This window comes from Molossus molossus, unplaced genomic scaffold, assembly GCF_014108415.1.
Source record: "Molossus molossus isolate mMolMol1 unplaced genomic scaffold, mMolMol1.p scaffold_m16_p_8, whole genome shotgun sequence".
In the NCBI taxonomy this organism is placed as follows: domain Eukaryota; kingdom Metazoa; phylum Chordata; class Mammalia; order Chiroptera; family Molossidae; genus Molossus; species Molossus molossus.
Window position 1 is genome coordinate 40375076 of NW_023425402.1, and position 6794 is coordinate 40381869.

The 6794-nt window shown below is 41.8% G+C and overlaps 1 pseudogene; it reads right to left on the minus strand.

Annotated features, from left to right (window-relative positions):
* Positions 1–5557: 5557 nt before the first annotated feature.
* On the minus strand, positions 5558–6056 carry LOC118621842 (annotated as a pseudogene).
* Between the last annotated feature and the right edge of the window lie 738 nt (positions 6057–6794).

The following is a 6794-nucleotide window of genomic DNA, read 5'->3' on the forward strand; positions in this document are numbered from 1 at the left end:
CGCTTTTCCTTAGTAAAAACCACATCTCGCCAACTTATGTGTATAAACCTATTTGACTAATAATAATATTACTAGTGTAACAATAAATAACATTTACTAAGTTCTTGCTATGTACCACATATAGATAGGAACAACGATACAAATCATAAGGACAGCAAAATTAAAAATAAAATGTTGTGTAATAGACACAGCCTATATTAAAAGAATGATATTTTGACCATGTCTGGGCAGAAAACTTTTCTGTAATTAATAAAAAATACCCAAGAGGGCAGAGGTGGAATACCCAGGAAGGGCAAGCTTTAATGAGTTTTGTGGTCGACACGGAAGCATAGTATAAAGACTATTGATACTAGCACTTGATCAGGGGTCAGAAGTTAGCACAGGGGTGAGAAAATAAGAACCAACAATCATAAGAGCTCTATATGTATTTCATTAAATGCTCACTTAAAAAGAAACTCAGAAAATAGTGTTATGCTCCCTATTTTACAGATGATAGCCTGAGACTAACTTCATAAGGGACAGAACTGGAATTCAAACATAGCTACGCTTTACTTCAAAGCCTATGTTGGACTCTTGAAATGATCTGCTTCCGGATACAAACCAGAGATGCTGCTCTAGCCAGTCCTGGAAACGCACTCAGCAAGTCCTAGTGTGGACGGATTGTGGTAAAGATCCTACATCTCACATCGGAAAGCCAGAATGTCACTTTTCTAGTTGCTATAGACTGGCTTTGGGTTGTTGGGTAGAATTTACCCAAAAGATTAGACAATTGCATGCAGGAAGAAAATTCTGGAATTAGGCTTTATGAGGTGATACACAATTGAATAAAAGCAGTTTGCGCCTATTGTCATCAAAGCGCAACCTCCTTAGTTGGGTATCACGTTAATCTGGAATGCGATAGTTGGAGGCCCATCATGAAATAGTGTCATTCCAGTTGCTCAGACTGCAAATCAAATCATCCTGGTTGATTTTTCTTCTCTAACACCCTTTGTTAAATATCTCAGGAAACCTTTTTGGCTCTATCTTCAAACTAGATCTAGAGTACGACTCTTTCTCGCCATCTTCACAGCTATACCTCCTGGTTTCAAGCAACCATCATCTTTCAGCTGGAGTACTGCAATGGCACCCCGACTGGCCCCTCTGCTTTCTGTTCTTCACACAGGATTCGATTGATCCTTTTAAATTTAGTTGCTCCTCAACTCAAAAGGTTGGCCTTCTGTCTTGCTCTGGTGGGTAAAAGTAAAAAATCCTTCTGAGGGCTCATCAGGCCTGACATGATCGTCACCATCCCCCCCCTTTGCTCTTTTGTCTCGTCTCCATTGCTGGTCCTCTTTGCTCCCTCTGTTCCAGCCACACTGGTCTCTGGTTTTGTAATACCTGAGTCATACTCTTCTCCTTAGGGACTTGAGCTTTTCCCTCTGCTTGACATTCTTCCCCCCAGATACCATGGTTACCTCCCCTACCTCACTCCTACTTTTGTTTAAATGTCACCTCCCTAGTAAGTTCCACCCTCACCACTCTACAGTTGCAGCAGCCCCTTCTTATAATCCTTCTTATCCTGTTCTACTTGAGTGTTTTAAGATTATTATCACAGTTTTCTGTAAGAATCTTTTTTCCAGAGACCCAAGATAATAATAGAATATTTCTGGGATTTTAAAGAGGCATTTGAAAGAAATCAAGCTAACTTCACTTCCTGCTCTGCTGGGCTGTCAGCTATAAGAAGTAAGCATCTCCTTTGAAAAATGCTCCCAATGTGAAATCATTTCTTATACTGCCTTTGAGAAGCCAGTGATCCCCTTCCTGAAGGAATCTTGCTATTCAACAGGTTTATTTTTATTCCTGAACAATTTTGTGAGGGAATGTAAAATGAGATTCCTATAACTAAATATATTAATTAATTAAAAGAACAATATAATAGCACAGTTTTCGAAATAGACTCTCAGAATCAGAAAACATATATTTTAGTTCTTAAGAATTCTGTATGTGCTGAAAAATATCATTGCTTTATGGATTTGTTCAAAATCCTGTTGGTTAAGAGGGGATACATTTTTTTTTTTAAAGAGGCCAAAATATTGTATCTGGTAATGTAAATAAAATGAATCTTTTCCTGGTTATCTCCAGGAGTTCTAGAAGCTTTGCAAGGCAATGATTTTGTTAATTAAGCATTAACAAAAATGAAGACAATCAGGTATCTTTAATTCGACTGGAATATATTTTTGTTCTGTATAACAACAGATGACCTTTTATTCATGGATGCTTTCTAAACAGACCTCAGCACTCAAAGGTAGCTTCACTGATTTTAGGTTAATGATTACATGAAAAGCACTTGAAGTATTTGGTCTCATCCCTCACTGACTTAAATTTGGGTTGCCCTAGATTTCAAACTAATAGGGAAAAAGTTGCCCAGTAAATGTATCTCTCCTGTTGCCTCAGGTCCAGCTGTTGCAGTAAAGTGTAGCACAGCAGACTACACACAACCACACACTTACTTTGTCACAGCTGTGAAATGGACCATAGGTGGTCACTTCTATCATGGGTAAATCAGAAGGAACAACTGTACATTCTTCAGTACAACTAAGAGATTTCCATCAAGTCAATAGAGTATTGTATTGATTGGCTTCAGCTTCCTGTGCCTCATCATAGCCTTTGTCCCCAGTCAGGCCTGCACCACTCAGAGGTTTGGCCAAGGGGCTTGGGTACAGGGTTTCTCCCCAGGAATCTCATCTCCTCCAGAAAACCACCCACTGTTCCCTCAGGGCTCTTCTCCGGGACACACCTTTCTCCTTCAGTCTAGCTCTTACCCTTAACTTCACCCCAATGACTTGACTTCAAACTGTCCTGTGATTCTTAGAATGCCCTCCCCTAAAACAGACTTCTGTCACTCCTTGCACCAGACCTTAAAATTAAAAATTACTCCCTTCTATTCCAAGATATATTTTTTGGCATCTCAGACTAAATCAGAGCCCCTGGCCCTCAGCTTCCCTTGAGGGGAAGATGAGGGAACCTGGATCTCTTAGATCACTCTTTGTATCCCCCAAATTCAGGTTTCAGAACAACAATAACAAAAAAAAAAGATTTTTTTTATATTTCTTTTTTCTTTATTGATTTTAAAGGGAGAGGGTGAGGGAGAAAGAAACATCCATCAGAGAGAACTCATTTACCACCTCCTGCATGCCCCCCACTGGGGATCTGGCCCACAACCTGGGCATGTGCCCTGACTGGGAATCGAACTGGCAACCTCTTGGTGCAAGTCAGCAGAAAAGTGATTTCTTATCAGGAATGTCTCACCTTATTTGTAACTGATTCTATTTTACTTCACAATTTTAGAATCAATCTATTTAGCAATGATTTTGCAGAAACATTTAATTTTTACTGAATGATCTGTAATTTACTGTTATTTTTTCAAGTCACAAGCCCCCCAAGCAGTATTTAACAAAGTGCTTTTTAAGAAGTATCAATAGGATTTAATACATGTTATACTACAATAGGTTCTGTGGAAATATGAATACTCAAATGTTTGAAAATGTTGGGTAAACCAATTTAATAGCTTTACTTCAGATTTTGTTATTTTTATTTTGCTAATATATTTAATAAATTTATACAAGATGATATAGTACATATATAGTAATTTTCAAAGTTACTTAAATTTGAGAGTATCTTTCAACTATATAAAAATAATTTGAAAAATAGTATCTGAAAGGTCCTAATAATGTAAATATACCCCTTTAAGAGAGAGAGAGAAAAAGCATTGAGTTTTTCTGAAATTTCCTCATTAAATAATCAGATTAAAATATCATAGATCTGTGAAAAATCAGTTTATGATGACAAGAATATAATTGCATCCAGATGTTAATAACATTACCATTTGTCTGAAATAACAGTTTAAGATAATCACCAGAACATTTTGACAAGATTTCCAATGCTAAATCTGTTGAACTGGCTGAATCAAATGATAAGGGAAATGCTGTTTACTAAACATCTGGTTGTTCTTCTCATATCTTTTAAAAGTAACTTTTTAAAAGAGCACTTTGTATGGTGGCGGTGGCAGCGGTAGAAAGAATTTTGGGCTCTGGGTCAAAGACAACTTCAGATATCAGCTATGACTTTTATCAGCTGCCACAGTGGTCAAGTAGAGTCTCCACTTCATCCTTCCTTCAAAGGTAAGAGAATCTCCACGCAATGCAAAGCCATCAGTCATCATTACGGGGAATCACAAAAGAGCAGGCTCCATGCTAGATGCCAGGGATAAAAAGGAATAAAATCCTGAGTGTGCAGCAACCCAGCAGGGGAAAATAAAGATAATTTTGAAAATACAAAGGTGAGTAAAATAGACGTATGCATCAAAATACAAATGTAGCAGAGAGGTGAATACCTCTCGGCTTGAGGGCAAGGAAAGCTTCACAGGGGAGGCCTTGAGTTGGCTTTGAGAAACTGACAGTGTTTAGTTAGGGTCAGGGCACCAGGACTGGAAGTAACTAAAGGCAAAAGGAACAGCCTTTTGGGAGGCGTGGGGACATGAAAGAGCTTGGCAGGTTTTTGGAACCCTGATGCTCTTTTGCTGCTAGAGAGTGTGAAGAGAAATGAGTCTGGAGAGAGAGGCAGGGGCCAGGTCATGAAAAATCTCTTATGTTAAGCTAAGAAAGTCACTTATGTTCCACACGCCATAGGGAAGTTTGCAGAGTTTATGTCAATGTGATGATCTGAGCATGTACTTGCATTTCGCAAAATGTGCTGCCCAGAGCTGGGGAGAGGTGATTAGCTGTTCTACTTCCTCGTAAGTTTGGGAGATCAGTTTCTTTATAAGGCATTCCATCATGTAAAGGTAAGGTAGGCTTCTACTCCTCAAGATAATGCTTTACCTGTCTTAAGAGAGGAAAGCACTCTCTACCTTTAACATTATTTTTATTTATTTATTTTATTCCTCACCCAAGGACATTTTTGCATTTATCTTCGCTAGAGCGGGAGGGAGAGAAGGAGGAAGAGAGAGAGAGAAACATCAGTGTGAGAGAGACACATCGAATGGTCGCCACCCACACGACCCCAGTTGGGGCTGGGGACAAACTGCAACCGAGGTACATGCCCTTAGTGGGAACCCAACCTGGGCCTCTCTGGTCTGCGGGTGACGCTCTAACCACTGAGCCAAACCAGCCAGGGATTAACATTATTCTTTAGTCTCTGCCAGAAAGGTAGGCCCTTTTTGGTTATTCGGGTTAATTGTTCTATAATTTCGTTGTAATTTCAGTTTGGTGCTGGAAGGAGGTGAGTTTAACTTCTACCCACTCTGCTGCCACCCTGGATCCCCTCAAGGTGGGCCCTTTTTGGATTGTCTATCCTGCTCTAAAATCAAAGACAAATGTAAAAATTATATAGCAAGATTTAGGGATAGACCTCATTTGGAAATTTCCCCCCCAATAAAATCCTCCTTTATTGGGCTTTATTTAATTTTGTGAAAATAAGCCTCATTATAAAAGCAGAATGAAACCCATAAACCAAACCTCTAGCAAAACAAGACCCCCTTAATGTAAAAGGTAATTGCTGGCAGAATTGTCTCTTCAACTTATTGCTTTTGTTCCTTGTTTCTTGAGCGCATGGCTCCAATGCAGCCCACTCCTGCGGTGCCAATGCCATGGTGGCATCTCTGACCTGGTCACTGCGGGGACTCCGTGGCACAGCTCATTCACAAAGTGCTCACAGTAGAGCATCTCCTGCCCTACCAGCTCCTCCGCCCGCCGGACGAATTTGCTGGGAGGCAGCCGTTGGTACTTGTCCTCATGTTTGTTGTTGACGTGTACTTGTCTCTCCCCCACATAATAAAGCACTCTTCCTCTTCACTATGGCCTTGCCAGTCAGGGCGGACATGAGGCTGCTGCATCAGCTCCCACGATTTCCCTTGTGGGGGCCAGGTGGGTCACATATCCATCACCAACCCAGGTGGCCCAGTGTCTGCAGAAGGGGCGGAAAATCTCCATCAGGTCTCCAGGGTTGGGCTCTGGAATGGGCGCCCGCATCTTCTTTCCTGCTCTGGACCCTCAATTTCAGGTTGGAGTTTGCTTTATCAGCTGTGTAAATGCCTGAGGCAGGGGGAGCAGGGGTTCATTATGTCATTAACAGGTAACGGCGTCCCCAAGGTCCCAGGGGACGGTGGCTTCTGGCAGAGAGACCATGCAGTCGGTCTCAGATCCTTCCGGGAACAACCGGCTCGCTCCCTTGGAGCCCCTCGCCTGCCCCCTCCCTGCCCCGCACCAGGCTGAGAAAGCCTCATTTGGAATTTTTACAAAAGCCAAGGGTCAGCGAGAGTAGGAAGGATGCAGGTGTGTGATCCGCAATGCCCTCTTCATCCCCAGTGTGTTTTGGGGCCAGGGCTGGCAGGGATGACAGTGTGGGTGTCTATTCCAGTGGAGAGACACCTCCCTCTTTTATTCTTCTTAAAGGTCAAGTGGGGGAAGAGAGCCTTGCCAATAAGGAGATTAGAGGCTGTTGGAACAAAGGAGCCTGTACCAGTGTGCCAGCTCTTTCGAGGCATTGTCTGCAAAATGAACTGCTCGGCGTCTGGGGACCTGAAGGCAGACAGAATATTGCAGGTCTCTGCCATGGGGGAAAGTCACTGCTCCCATGGAAAGCTGAATTGGAGGAAGCCCTTCCCTCTGAGGGAAACTGGATCTCACAGTCCCAGCTACCTTGTCCAGAAAATCCTAGGTAAGTTCCCAGGGTCATATTTGGGTAATTCTGCTAATTTCCCTCCACCTGTCATATTGATGCTATAGGTGCTGTGCATGTTCAGTGAAGGAAATTAT